Source organism: Xenopus laevis, chromosome 5L (genome assembly GCF_017654675.1).
Source record: "Xenopus laevis strain J_2021 chromosome 5L, Xenopus_laevis_v10.1, whole genome shotgun sequence".
Taxonomy (NCBI): Eukaryota; Metazoa; Chordata; class Amphibia; order Anura; family Pipidae; genus Xenopus; species Xenopus laevis.
Window position 1 is genome coordinate 16,562,927 of NC_054379.1, and position 16,089 is coordinate 16,579,015.

At 38.4% G+C, this 16,089-nt stretch overlaps 1 protein-coding gene across 3 annotated transcripts in view; it reads left to right on the forward strand.

Annotated features, from left to right (window-relative positions):
• The window catches only part of disp1.L (dispatched RND transporter family member 1 L homeolog), a 99,944-nt gene that overhangs the window by 25,327 nt on the left and 58,528 nt on the right, over positions 1 to 16,089 (forward strand). Inside the window, exon 1 of one of the 3 annotated variants that reach the window (XM_018262637.2) lies at positions 2,131 to 2,470. The exons of 1 other annotated variant lie outside the window; for it this stretch is intronic. The gene's annotated coding sequence lies outside the window, so the exon portion shown is untranslated. Of the gene's footprint in view, positions 1 to 2,130; positions 2,471 to 15,093; positions 15,118 to 16,089 lie in introns of those variants that run through there. One more of the 3 variants, XM_041562562.1, reaches the window with a different exon arrangement.

The window sequence follows — 16,089 nt, forward strand, 5'->3', positions numbered from 1 at the left end:
TAAGGATATTAGAAGTCACTGAGGGGTTCTGTGACCATATAAAGGCACAAGGCTGCAGGCTGAGTTATACAGGGAACTCTGGGTATCACTCATGTATTATAAGGGATAATGTACCCCCTACTGTAAATGATAAGGATATTAGAAGTCACGGAGGGGTTGTTCTGTGACCATATAAAGGCACAAGGCCGCAGGCTGAGTTATACAGGGAACTCTGAATATCACTCATGTATCATAAGGGATAATGTACCCCCTACTGTAAATGATAAGGATATTAGAAGTCACTGAGGGATTGTTCTGTGACCATATAAAGGCACAAGGCTGCAGGCTGAGTTATACAGGGAATTCTGATTATCACTCATGTATTATAAGGGATAATGTACCCCCTAATATAAATTTTTAAGGATATTTAGAAGTCACAGTGGAGTTCCGTGACCATATAAAAGTAGGAGGGAGTATACGGAATGCTTTTATTGAGGTTGTGGTGACTTCTGAAATCCTGATGTTTTATCATACAGAATCATAATATATATATGTCATAATATGCAAGTTACAAAGGGTCATGTGACACAGGTAACTGAACTAAGCACTGGTATAGTTCAGTCATGGCTCCTGTGTATTACTATAAAATAAAGTATCGGGTTATCCAACCCCCTGAGTCTTATTTTTTTGCCCATGGCTGCAAATAGTTTTGCTTTTGTTGTAGGTTTTCATTCAGGGACATAAAGCAGCGCCCTCCAGTGGCCAGATTTTTATCAAAAGTGTAAAACACTTCAGAGAAGAGAGAGCTTAGTCAATAATATCTTTCTTTTGAGCGGTAATACAATATCTGCCCTTCCCTTTGTGTAGCAGCATCTCATTCACTGGAATGTGAAGTACACTGCCTGTATCAGACATTGGGTGCTGTCGGGTGAAGGTATCTAGAGGGTGTTTTCATTTTTGCTGTCCTAATGAATGGCCACAATACAGTGGCAGTGTGTGCCATAAGCAGCGGGTTCATATATATATATGGCCAGATATGGGATGACTTTGATGTAGTTGGCCAGCTTAAATATATTGCAATATATGGACAAACAATCCCTGTGTTGTTTAAAGGGTAAGGCATTTTTCAGTAGCAGTAGCACAAAATGTCTCAATGTCTTAAGTATATTGATAATGGGTTGAGTGCTGAGGACTCTTGTAGTTGTCTATATGTATTTTGTGGTCACACCCTCATTGCACCCCCGCCTAATGGTTTTAAAAAATAGTGGTGAGCACAACTTTCCCTTGTTTGTTATATCTATCTATCTATCTATCGTCATCTGTCTGTCTATCTATCTTTATATCTATCTATCTGTCTATCTATCAACCATCTATCTATTTATCTATCTATCTATCTATCTATTTATATAGTATAGCAGGGGCAGCACTCTGCTTCAATAACAGCATCGGGTGCATGGCAAGTATTCCAAATGTATACTAAAAAAGACCAGCAACACAGAGATTTTTTGTGAAAAATCAAAATAAGCGTATCAAAACATGCATGTACAGCCGTACAGCTCCAAAATTACAGAAAGGCTGTCTCCCATAGGCTCCCTTATAATCAAAATGTTTACATTAATTTCTTTTTTTCTAATAATAAAAGAGTAGCTTGTTCTTGATCCCAACTAAAATATAATTAATCCATATCGCAAGCAAAACCAGCCTATTGGGTTTATTTCATGTTTATATTATTTTCTAGCAGACTCATGGTATGAAGATCAATTATTACAGAAAGATCTGTCATCCGGAAAAGACCAGGTCCACAGCATTCTTGATAACAGGTCCCATACCTGTGTATAGATAGAGAAAGCGATAGAGATATATTTATATATTTAAAGGTACAGAAAAGGAAGAAACCGCTCTTTCATGAATAATTCTGTGTTTTATTGCAACGTTTCGGCTCATAAACTCGAGCTGTCTAGACTTTTGTGTGTTTTTTTTGTTTTTTTCTTTTTATCAACGGGTCTCCCCATTTCTGCACAGAGAGAATTATTAACTCCATTCCAGCCACAGGATCAAAGGGGAAAATAACAGAAAACAGCACTATGACTTATTTTTTTGTTGTGTTCCCCCCTGTGGAAGCAGGAAGAGGCTAGAAAAGTCACCTTCATATCCTGACTGGCTGACCTTGCGCTCACATGAAGCTCTCCCCGTTCCAGCTGTTACCACTAAATAAGCTGCCCCGGGGGTTAAATAAGAAAAAGGAGCTGCTCTCTGATTGGCCGCTCAGTGCACATCTTTCAGCCCCTTTCATGAGCAGCTCAAGGGATCAACATGTGCTTGTCAGTCAGTCTGCACTCAGCAGCGCTGAAAGGACGGCTCCTGCTTCTGCTGCTCTTATACTTTTGCTTTGGTTTTGGCTTCTGGGGGGATCAAACTGACATTGGAAACACTTTATTTTTTTTTTGGAGGACCCATTGATGACTTGAAAAGATCGGTCTTGTCTATAAAGGTACAATTCATCTGCGGCCATTGCAGTTTTGTCTGGGTGTATTGAGATGTTAAGGCTGTACCAGATTCCTGTTTGCAGAGGGGGAAAGCGTTTTAGGAATGTACTTACGGAATGGCATTGTGTGTATCTGTGATGTGCCCGTGCTTCTTTCTCTTGGGGTCCGTAAAGTTAAATAATCGCTGTCATTACACTAGCTTTTTTTTTTTTTTTTAAGCAGAGCAATATTTACCTTTCTTTTTTTTCTCCTCTATAATCTCCCTGTTGTGCTGCTTTTGTTTGTGTGAGTAGCTCTGACATAGACACAGCTATGGAGATTTCAGTTTTTTTCAATGTATAGGTGTGGGATCCATTATGCGGAAGCCCGTTATCCAGAAAACTCCGAATTATGGGATGGCTGTCTCCCAAAGACTCCATTTTTATCCCAATAACCTTATTTTTTTAAATTATTTCGTTTTTCTCTGTAATAATAAAACAGTAGCTTCTACTTGATCCCAACTAAAATATAATTAATCCTTATTGGAAGCAACACCAGCCTGTATGGTTTATTTAATGTTTACATGTTATTCTAGTAGACTTAAAGGAGAATTTAACCGTAAAGTACCCCCCTACCCTACCCCGGGCAAATACCCCTAACTCCTTACTTAGCCCTCAGTGCAGAGTCTGTCCAGCGGAGTTCACGGCAGCCATCGACAATTCGACAATTTCCGTGACTTTCTGCGCATGTGTAGTTGTCGTGAAACATAAAATTGTTACAACCGCACATGCGCCGATACGGCAGTTGCTTCCCAAAGAGAAGAAAATGGCTGCCATGAACTCCATTGGACAGAATCTGCAACGAGGGGTAAGTATAGAGTTAGGGGCATTTGCCCGGGGTAGCAGCTAGGCTGGGGGGGTCTATGTAGGTTTTTTTTTTTACTTTACAGTTGAATTCTCCTTTAAAGGGATTGTTCACCTTTAAATTAACTTTTAGTATGACGTAGAGAGTCATATTCTGAGACAATTTGCAATTGGTTTTCATTATTTATCATTTGTGGTTTTTGAGTTATTTAGCTTTTTATTCAGCAGTTGGTAGTTTCAGCTGTCTGGTTGCTAGGGTCCAAATTACCCTAGCAACCATGCATTGATTTGAATATGAGACTGGAATATGAATAGGAGAGGCCTGAATAGAAAGACGAGTAGTTAAAAGTAGCAATAACAATACGTTTGTAGCCTTACAGAGCATTTGTTTTTAGATGGGGTCAGTGACCCCCCATTTGAAAGCTGGAAAGAATCAGAAGAAGGCAAATAATTCAAAAACTAACAAAAATAAATAATGAAGAACAGTTGAAGATCCAAATTATGGAAAGACCCTTTATTCGGAAAAGCCTAGATCCCGAGCATTCTGGATAAACAGATTCCATACCTGTACAACAATTCCCTGAAAAACAATTTGTTCCGAGATTGACTGAGAACTTTTCAAACCAGCAGCTAGATATTGATACAATTTTGTGGTTTTAGAAAAGCCAGACGCACCCTACTAAGCATCAGAAAATGTAACATTGTTTTACTTGTATGATATTCTCCCTCTGTATTTATGCGATGTCTCCAGGTGCTCTGGTTTTCTGTGACTCCACAAAACATACAGGCAGGTTACTGCTTTCCTTGTTAAAGTTGAAGCTAGTGTAGTGAAGGTGTAGTGAAGGTGCAGTGAAGGTGCAGTGAAGGTGCAGTGAAGGTGCAGTGAAGGTGCAGTGAAGGTGCAGTGAAGGTGCAGTGAAGGTTAGGGACTGGAGATTGTAAGATTCACTCGGACAGGAACTGGTGTATAAGCTCTGTCTAGCACTGCGTAATCTCTGTGTTGGCTGATTTAACAAATACCGTTTGGGACCTGTTATCCAGAATACTCAGGACCTGGTGCTTTCCAGATAAGGGATATTTCTCTAATTTGTAGCACCATTGCTAAAAAAAAAATCACTAGAATGTGGAAAAAGGATCAATTCTCTTTTGGGATCAAGTACAGGTATGGGATCCGTTATCCAGAAACCCGTTATCCAGAAAGGTCTGAATTATGGAAAGGCCCCCTCCCATAGACTCCATTATAATAAAATAATCCAAATTTTTAAACAATATTTCCTTTTTCTCTGCATTAATCAAACAGTAGCTTGTACTTGATTCAAACCAAGAATTAATCCTTATTGGAAGCAAAACCAGCCTATTGGGTTTATTTAATGTTTACATGATTTTCTAGTAGATTTTAAGGTATGAAGATCCAAATTATGGAAAGATCTGTTATCTGGAAACTAGGGATGCACCGAATCCAGGATTCGGTTCGGATTCGGTTCGGGATTCAGCCAGAATTCGGCCTTTTTCAGCAGGATTTGGATTCGGCCGAATCCTTCTGCCCAGCCGAACCAAATCCAAACCCTAATTTGCATATGCAAATTAGAGGCGGGGAGGGAAATCACGTGACTTTTTGTCAGAAAAAAAGGAAATAAAAAATGTTTTCCCCTTCCCAACCCTAATTTGCATATGCAAATTAGGATTCGGTTCAGTATTCGGCAGAATCTTTCACAAAGGATTTGGAGGTTCGGCCGAATCCAAAATAGTGGATTCGGTGCATCCCTACTGGAAACCCCCAGGTCCCGAGCATTCTGGATAACAGGTCCCATACCTGTATAAGGTACTGTTATATTATTACTGTTTTATTATTACTGAGAAAAAAAAATATGAATTATTTTATTGTAGTCTATGGGATAAAGGGTCAAGTTTCAGACAAAATTTTGTTTTATGAGGTGTGCGTGTGTGTGTCTTAACAATATTTCAAAAGAGAGATGTGAGGACCTCCAATAGTAGGAAACGATCAGTTAAAAAAATGATTTTTTTTTTTTTTTATTCGGACATGATATCTTATCATGTCCTAATAAAAACATGTTTTCATTTTTTTAACCGTTTCTTACTATTGGAGGTCCTCACATCTCTCTTGAAATATTGTTGTGGACTTGCACCTTGGGACTGAGGTTGAACTGTGAGTAAAACCTCTTAGGCTATTTTGATTATCAACCTTTTTGATTTATTTTTTGAGTAGTACTGTATTTGTGCTTTTGTATGGCATTGGCACAAACCTTGTCATTACACATATTGTGTATATTAACACGCAACATATAAAATGCCCAAGTGTGTGTAAGTGAACCACAAATGCTTGACTGGGACCCCAGCAATTCTTGCAGAAATTTCTGTTAGTGGTGTCAGGAGCTGCAGTGACATTTATGTAAGTGGTTCTCTCCTATGCTAAGTGGATAATTGTAGGAAGCTAATGATCAGCGTGGGAATGGCTGTTGTATATTTATTACAGCTGATTAAGGGGGTTATTTATCAAAGGTTGAGTATGTGAAGTTTTTTCTACCTCGAATAAACTCACAACTCGAATGTTTGCTTATTTATGAAAAAACCTGAATGTAAAAAAACTCGATTGCAAGCAATCAGGGGAAAAAAGTAAAAAATTGATGGAGTGATAGGCTAAAAAAACTCACATTGGTCGATTTTTCAAGCGAAAACCACTGTAAAAAACCCCAAAAATCATGAAGGCAAAAAACATCTTTAAAGGGATACTGTCATGGGAAAAAAAATTTTTTTCAAAATGAATCAGTTAATAGTGCTGTTCCAGCAGAATTCTGTGCTGAAATCCATTTCTCAAAAGAGCAAACAGATTTTTTTATATTCAATTTTGAAATCTGACATGGGGCTAGACATTTTGTCAATTTTCCAGCTGCCCCAAGTCATGTGACTTGTGCTCTGATAAACTTCAATCACTCTTTACTGCTGTACTGCAAGTTGGAGTGATATCCCCCCCCCCCCAGCAGCCAAACAAAAGAACAATGGGAAGGTAACCAGATAGCAGCTCCCTAACACAAGATAACAGCTGTCTGGTAGATCTAAGAACAACACTCAATAGTAAAAACCCATGTCTCACTGAGACACATTCAGTTACATTGAGAAGGAAAAACAGCAGCCTGCCAGAAAGAATTTCTCTCCTAAAGTGCAGGCACACGTCACATGACTTGGGGCAGCTGGGAAATTTACAATATGTCTAGCCCCATGTCAGATTTTAAAATTAAATATAAAAAAATCTGTTTGCTCTTTTGAGAAATGGATTTCAGCGCAGAATTCTGCTTGAACAGCCCTATTAACTAATTCATTTTTCCCATGACAGTATCCCTTTAAATGGTTCAAGGGACCTCTGCCATTGACTTCTACATGACCATGACAGGTTTTAGACAGTCTTTTTTTTCTGTCCCAAAAAAATTTGAGTTTTTAGTAAAACTACCCTCAGTTTTTAAGGGAAAACGCAACTCGACCTTTAATACTGTAAATAACCCCTTAGTTTAGTGTTATATGTTCTTCTTAAACATTGACCAGTTACTTTGTCCCAGTTTTGCTTGATACGACTGTACTACACATTGTTACTAAGGGCAGGTTATAGGTAGTATTCCCACATTGCTTCTTACTACTGCTTTTATCACTATTTCGAGGAGATTGTTTGCCGCAAAGATGAGCCGATTAGTCGCCAGGCAATTAAATCTCCCCGAATCGCCCAGTGTGCCCCATCCCTTATGTTATTTGTATATGTAACTGTAACAAGTTCTGACTCTGTCTCAGATGGTTGCAGATGTCTGGTCTTGTATTTAGATGGCTGCATTATTTTAGGAGTCAGAACCAGTAGTGCAGAGAATATAAACAGCCAGACAAATGCTATCAATAGTAATTACTTACAAATTTAACTCTGTAAGGAAATCCAGTTTCATTGGAACGATGCTTAGAATGATATTTTCTTACATTATGTCATTCTAAACAACCTTCTAATACACATTAATCAAAATTTTCAGGGATTTTCATGTTATTTGTAACATAACCTAATGCAGGGAATATAAATCACCTGACAAATGCTATCAATAGTAATTACAGTCACAAATGTAACTTGTAAAGCCATTTAAAATGTAAATTTCATTGGAACAATGCTTAGAATATTTTCTTACATTGGGGGGGCAGATTTATCAAGGGTTGAATTTAAAATTTGAATTTTTATTGTCAAAACTGTCTAATACGACTGGGGAGTTGTTCAAATTCAATTCGAGTTTTTCAAAAAATTTGAATTCGATTTTCGAGATTTATCATACTCTGGCCCTTTAAGAACTCAAATTTCCACTATTTGCCACCTAAAACCTGCCAAATTGCTGTTAAAGTCAATGTGAGACATCCAGGGATCATTTTGGAGTTGTTTGCAGCCTTCCTTGATATGAGTTTTTTTTGGAGAAAAAAAACTCGAATCGAATTTTTAAAATTCAAATCAAATTCGATTTGAGTTTTCGGGTTGATCCCTTTCACCCGAGTTTAAAAAAATTAGATTTTTATAATAAATTTTAAATGGTTGAATTTCAAGTTCATGGGAGTTTAAAATAACTCGAATATTTCGAAATTTGACCCTTGATAAATGTGCCTCTAGGAAATTCTAAGCAACCTTCTAATAATATACATTAATTAAACATTTTCAGGGATTTTTATGTTATTTTTATATGTAACTGGAACACTTTCTGACTGTTGCCCGGTTCTGACTCTGTCTCAGATGTCTGGTCTGTTACTCAGGTGGCTGCATTATTTCAGGAGTCAGAACCAGTAGTGCAGAGATTATAAACAACCAGACAATTCTATCAATAGTAATTACTTACAAATTCTAACTCTTTGTAAAGCCATTCAAAATTTCTATATTTTTTGGAATGATGCTTAGAATGAGATTTTCTTACATTATGCAAAAATACTGTGGGATGCAGATCCCCTTTTATACTGCTGTTATTCTTGCCCCTGCAGTGGCAGTTTATTTAACTTGGGCACATTTATCAAAGGTCGAATTTCGAATTCATGGTTTTTTTTTTAAACTCCTTTAAATTTTAATATACTTGAAATTCAATTGGGGGATTATTTGATAAAAAAAATTGAATATCTAAAACTCACAAATTTTACCTACCTCAAAAACGTGAATCGAATATAAGACTAAACTCAATTCGAGTTTTTTCTCCGAAAAAAACTTGAATGTCAGGAAGGCTACTAACATGTCCAAATTTGTCGCTGGACCTCTCCCATTGACTTATACATGAACTCAGCAGGTTTTAGCTGGCGAACAATCCAATTTGAGTTCTTAAAGTGCCAGCGTATGATAAATCTCAAAATTAGTATTAGAATTAAAACTCTATTCGTGTTTGGATGATACACAATTCCAATTTGAGAGTTTTGACCATACATTTTTTTAAAAAATTTTCAATTCAACCCTTAAAAGGGTTGTTCACTTTTTTCAATTCAGTTATTTTCAGATTATTCCCCAGAAATAGACTTTTTTCAATTACTTTCAGTTATTTATTTTTTAACTGTTTTTCCAAAATCTAAGTTTAAAGTTGAATCTCCCTGTCTCTGGTGTTTGAGTCTGACAGCTCAGTGATTCAGGTGCAGATTCTGAACTGTTACAATTTTGCAACATTTAGGGGCATATTTATCAAAGGTTGAAGTTCGAATTGAAAAAACATTGAAATTCGAATTCAAAAAGACCAACGGAAATTAAGTCAAAGATTTGTTTTGTTTTTTTTTTTTGGTCGAATAGGTCAGTTTTCGATCAAATAGGTCCGTATTCGCCGAATTCGAATTGTACGAATCGAATGAAAAGCGCATTTGATCGAATTCGATTCAAAGTCCACCAATTGACTCCAAATAGGTTGTGGGAGGTCCCCCATAGGCTAAAACAGCAATTCGGCAGGTTTTAGATGGTGAATGTTGAATTTTTAAAGAGACAGTACATAAATTTCGATATTCTAATTTTTTTCCAATCAAATTTGGACTATTCACTAGTCGAAGTACACAAAAAATAACTCAAAATTTGAATTTTTTTCATTCGAAAATTCATGTCAACCTTTGATAAATCTGCTCCTTAGTTGATACATTTCTCAGCAGCATCTCTACAGTACAGTTTGGGACCTATTATCCAGAATGCTTGGGACCGGGGTTTTCCGGATATGGATCTTTCCGTAATTTGGATCTTCATACCTTAAGTCTACTTGAAAATCATATAAACATTAAATAAACCCAATAGGCTGGTTTTGCCTCCATTAAGAGTTAATTATATCTTAGTTGGGATCAAGAACACGTTACTGTTTTATTATTACAGAGAAAAGGGGAATCATTTTTAAAAATGTGCATTATTTCATTATAATGGAGTCTATGGGAAACGGCTATTCCGTAATTCGGCGCTTTCTGGATATCGGGTTTCCGGATAACGGATCCAATACCTGTATTAGCAACTATTATATCAATTCTATCAGCTGCCTGTAATGAAACCCAGAGATTCTGCTCAGCAGGGAAAAAGATAAGAAATGTATCAACTAAATGTATCTATTTAGAACAGTTTACAGGGTCGGCGACCCTCCTTCCCAGAGCTGCTTTAGAAGTTGAAAAATGACACTTTACACTTCAATGTTATAAAAACGGTGACACATAGAAAATAGGAAGTAATTGGAAAAAGTCATTATTTCTGGTGTCTATCTGCAAACAACTAGTTGTGTGAAGGTGAACCACCTGTTTAATAAATCTGCCCCTTAGCTGACACTGCCAGCAGCAGCTGTTCTAATATAATTGCTCCAGTATCATTATTACGTTTATGCAATGATCCATCCGATTGACAAAAGAATAGTAAATTGTGGATACGCACATCGCTCAGTTCCCAATTCCGATTGGTCAGATTAGAGGCTGTGCCGGCCCTGCAGGTCACCGTTGGTCAGTGGCTTCATGCGTGTCCATTGCAGCTCAACTGGTTTTCTCTTATTCATGAGCCTCACATATTCATGAAGGATCACGCAGTTCAGTTGAAAATTAGTAAATTGTATCAAACAAAGGGGCAGTGTGTGGCCAACTTCAAATGCCAATTAAAATGGCCGTGCATACGAGAAGCTTTCCTGTACATCTGACATTATTCTTCTTGCTCTGGGCAGTGAGTAAAAGTGCCTGTTGCCTTTTTACAAAAGTAAATTAGATGTAAAGGTTTCCTTTTCAATGAATACTTGCCATTTAGCAACAACCGAGGCTCTGCAAGGTCAGTCCGATCATCGTAGTAAAGCAAGAGCTGAAATGACACAGTTACTTGAAAATGTTGCTTTCAGACTTGCTGTTTATCCAAGTGGCATTTGGAGGGATAAAGGAATACAGGTATGGGATCTGTTATCCAGAAACCCATCCAGAGAGGCCATCTCTCATAGACTCCATCTTATCCAAATAATCCAAATGTTTAAAAATGATTTCCTTTTTCTCTGCTGTAATAAAACAGTACCTTGTACGTGATCCCAACGAAGATACAGGTATGGGACTTGTTTTCCAAAATGCTCGGGATCTGGGGTTTTCCAGATTATGGATCTTTCTGTAATTTGGATCGTCATACCTTAAGTCTACTAGAAAATCATGTAAACATTAATTAAACCCAATAGGCTGGTTTTGCCTCCAATAAGGATTAATTATATCTTACTTAGTTGGGATCAAGTACAAGCTACTGTTTTATTATTACACGGAAAAAGGAAATCATTTTAAAAAATTTGGACTCATTTATTATAATGGAGTCTGTGGGAGAGCTTTCTGGATAACGGGTTTCCGGATAACAGATCCCATTACTGTATAATGAATCCTTATTGGAAGCAAAACCAGCCTATTGGGTTTATTTCATGTTTACATGATTTTCTAGTAGACTTAAAAGTACGGAGATCCAAATTACAGAAAGATCCCTTATCCGGAAAACCCCAGGTCCCGAGCATTCTGGATAACAGATCCCATGTAATACCCTTATAAACATACAGTTTGATTTAATTCACAGCAACTTAATAGCCCTCCTTATCTTCTCAATGGACACACATGTTGTAAATCACATTATTTTATTTACACTTTCCAACATTTCCAGTGACTCTGTTTTGACATCTTACTGGGATTAAGGTGTCCATAGACGCACAGATAATATTGTACGAAACGAATTGTACGAAACGAATTTTCGTCCGATATTCGTTGCGTTTATGGTGGAAAAAGAGCCGACCGATATCGGCAGAAGACTTGGATATCGGTCGGCTCGTCGATCGGGCTGGACGGAAAATTTTGATCGGGCGCCTTTGAATGAACCCAAACATCGGCCATTGTTAGTGCTGAATCGTTGGATACAGGTAGAATTCTATTGTTTCTTCCCGTATATCTACCTGTATATCTGACGATTCAGTTCTACACTTGTGTATTGAAACTAACGATCTTTCTTGGAAAGATCTTTTCCAAGAAAGATCGTAATTGTTACGTCTATGACCACCTTTAGACTCCAAATGCTGTCATTTTTTGGAACCGGATTGTCCGCATGTTCTCATGAAAAACTATAGGGCCCGATACCCTTACACAATCAGACTATGCATGCTGAAGCATCTTTATATCAAAGCATTTATTGTTTATTTTTATTGGTTCAAGGTCCGGGCATGGGAAATGTACACGTGTTACAGTAGACCTGCTGGGAAAAGCTCTGTATTTATCTTGTGATGTAGATTGTAAGTGGAACTACACCCAGAAGGGACCCTAATGCGTCTTTCCTGCTGATTAGAAACAGTTCTTCAGTCACAGTGTGTCCTGCATTTATTTTCTGGAAATAGCTGCTAGGGGTTTTTTTTTTTCCCCCCCCTTGTATTTAAAGAGTGACGTGGAAACTTCAGGTCACGGATTTCAGAATTCGGTTCGCCCCTTCTTTTTCTATTTTCTCTTTCTGGCTGCCAGTGAAGGAAGTTAAATCATATGCAATTGCTAGACAGGCTGGCACGGTGCCGTAATGTAAGTGTTGTGTTTTGTGGGAGGTTGGTGGTACATTTTGGAGTTTTCTACACGTCCTTTCATAGAGCGTATTCTAGATCTTTGCTGTATTCAGATTTTTGTGACTTGAAAGGGGCCAAACTCTTGCTGAAAGTTCACTTAATGCATTTCCTTACAGAAAGGCCATTCATTTCCTAGACTGGAAAAAAAGCTCTACACAGAGCAAACACACAGCTGCCAGGCCAACTAATATGCTTTCCATACTGCCCAGGGAGGCTGCTGAACAATTTTCAGTAATCATTAGGGCTCTGCTATGTTTGTACGATATTAACACTTTCTTTCCTCCCTAGAGCCATTCTTGCTTCACTCTTACATATACAGTTCTTTGCAAAGGTATTTAGACACTTGAGAAGTTCTTTCAATTTACTGCATAAAATGATGACCAAGAACATTTAGGCATAGGCTTTTATTTGGCAGCATTGAGGCATAAACTTTTGGGTAATTATGTGCCAGCTTTGCTCATGGTCAGTCGGGTTGCACCAAACCAGAATAAAGAGGGAAGGCGCACACCCTTGAATCGAACTACGGGGTACTAATCCATCGGTGACTCCCCATAAGGGTCTCCATATTGAATTGCAAATATTAAAGATATTGAAATTTGAAAAGCAAAACTAATTTATTACAAAAAGAAGAAAAAAATAAGCAAAAATAATATACAAAACATAATTGAAAATAAAAAGGTGAGCCCAACGCGTTTCGACCTTAAGGGTCTTCCTCAGGGGCACAAAATAAACAAAAAATCAAAAAAGGCAGGATTTGGGTTGCACCAAACCCACTGTTCAGATCCGGTCGAACCCCTGAATCCGTAGTGAAAGATTTGTCAGAACCCCTGAATCCTTAAAGGGATCCTGTCATCAGAAAACATGTTTTTTTTTTCAAAACGCATCAGTTAATAGTGCTGCTCCAGCAGAATTCTGCTCTGAATCCATTTCTCAAAAGAGCAAACAGATTTTTTTATATTCAATTTTAAAATCTGACATGGGGCTAGACATATTGTCAATTTCCCAGCTGCCCCCAGTCAGTGCAGATTTCTGCTGGAGCAGCACTATTAACTGATTCATTTTGAAAAAAAAAATTTCCCATGAGAGTATCCCTTTAATGAAAGATTTGGCCAAACCCCTGAATCCTTAGTGAAAGATTCGGCAGGACCCCTGAATCCTTAGTGAAAGATCCGGCCAAACCCCTGAATCCTTGGTGAAAGATTTGGCCGAACCCATGAATCCTTAGTGAAAGATTCAGCCGAATCCCTGAATCCTTAGTGAAAGATTTGCCAAACCCCTAAATCCTTAATGAACGATTCAACCGAACCCCTGAATCCTTAGTTAAAGATGTGGCTGAACCCCTGAAACCTTAGTGAAAGATTCGGCTGAATCCTTAGTGAAAGAGTCGGCTGAATCCTTAGTGAAAGAGAGTCGGCTGAATCCTTAGTGAAAGATTCGGCTGGATCCTTAGTGAAAGATTCGGCTGAATCCTTAGTGAAAGATTCGGCTGAATCCTTAGTGAAAGATTCGGCCGAACCCCTAAATCCTTTGTGAAAGATTTGACGGAATACCAAACGGATTCGGAACCCTAATTTAAAAATGCAAATCCGGGTGGGGAAGGGTGATAGAAAAAATGGTTTTTACTTCCTTGTTTGTGTGACAAAAAGTCGCGTGATTTTAAGGATTCGGTTGAGCCAGGCACATGGCTTAGGCTGAATCTTGCTGAATACCAAACTGAATCCTGGATTTGGTACATCCCTAATTGTCAGTCATGATTTTAGCCCATGTTTCCAGCCAGATTTGCTCTGGTTGTTCATGTTAGTTGGACGATGATGGGGAGGCACATTTATCGAAGTTCGAATTTAGAAAAAAATGTGAATCTCAGGAAGGCTGCAAACAACTCACAATTGATCCCAGGACGTCTCCCACTGACTAAAACAGCAATTCGGCAGGTTTTAGGCATCAAATTAGAGTTCTAATGGCCCAGAGTCTGATAAATCTTGAAAATCAAATTAAAATTTTAAAAAAACTTGAACCAAATTTGAACAATTCCCTAGTCAAATTTGACAGTTTTGGCCAAATAAAACTAGAAGATTCTAATTTTCAATTCCACCCTTGATAAATCTGCCCCATAATGTGTCTGGTTTCAAATATTGCTGCAATTTCACAAATAAGTAGATTGCCCATTGAAGGACATTTTTCTTTCATTATTGAGCCCTCTACTTACCACATATCATGCCAGAATTATATTGTTACCATGACCATTTCCCTGTCCACCGTGCAGGAGATTTTTAATCTAGCATGGGTTGCAGAGAGCAGGTATGTTTCCGACTCAAATGCTTGGTGTTCTAGCACTTGTGCCTTGGAGGTTAAAAAAAAAAACGAGACCTCATGTCTCTGGAATTATTTTTATATTAAATATTAGCAACTCTTCTTCATAGTAGGCAGTATATATATTATGCAGCATCACTCCTTTATATCTTGTCACTTGAGTAGTTCCCTTTGTAATGTCTTTTACACTAGATAGAGAGAACCAGCCTACAGGAACAGTGGACTCTCCTAAAGGTGGCCATAGACGCACAGATAATATCATACGAAACAAATTTTCGTCCGATATTCGTTGCGTGTATGGTGGAAAAAGAGCCGACCGATATCGGCAGAAGACTTGGATAACGGTCTGCTCGTCGATCGGGCTGGAAGGAAAATTTTGATCGGGTGCCTTTGAATGCACCCAAACATCGCCCATTGTTAGTGCTGAATCGTCAGATACAGGTAGAATTCTATTGTTTCTTCCTATATATCTACCTGTATATCTGACGATTCAGCTCTACACGTGTGTATTGAAACTAACGATCTTTCTTGGAAAGATCTTTTCCAAGAAAGACTGTAATTGTTATGTCTATGGCCACATTTAGAGCTGGATTCACCTGTAGCCACCAATTCAAATTTAAGATTTAACAGAGCCAAATGGAATAAAATTCATGTCGCCCTATATGGCACCCAGTAGCTATACCCACATGCTACACATTACTCCTGCATTCCTGACATTCCCACTAATGTCTCATCCAGCTGCAAGGTCATTTGATTGCATTTGTTTGCTCAGGGCTTTAGCCAGAAAGAATTATTAGCTGATCTTTACGTTACGCATTAATAAAATCATTGTGGCTGGAGACCCGAGGACCCACAATCCCTTAAAACAAAAACTCATTTTTACTAACACTGACATTCTGAGAAAAAACAACAACATTGTGGGTACAATTTGCATTTGTGTCAGTAAATAAACTCTTTAATCCAGTTTTGTTTGAAGGAGAACTAAAGCCTAACTAAAGAAGTCGCTAGAAATGTTGTACATTATGTTTTGGGTTTCTGTACTATCCCAAGGCAACCACAGCCCTTTAGGGTCAGGGCACACGCTCAGATTCGGGGAGATTAGTCGCCCGGCGGCAAATCTCCTCTTTTCGGGGCGACTTATCTCCCCCCGAACTGCCTCCTGCCTGCTAAAATGTAAATCGCCGGTGGCCATATACGGGCAGATAAAGCTTCCGATATCGGTCGTTTGGACCGATTTGACAGCTTATCTGCCCGTGTATGGGGGCTTCCGACGGGTCTTCCCGATCGATATCTGGCCACAATATCGATCGGGAAGGTTTGATTTTTAACCGACCGACCCGTCGGAGCCCCTTGGCGCATCGTAATTCGATCGTTCGGCCATACGGCGGAACGTTCGAATTACCCACGATGTAG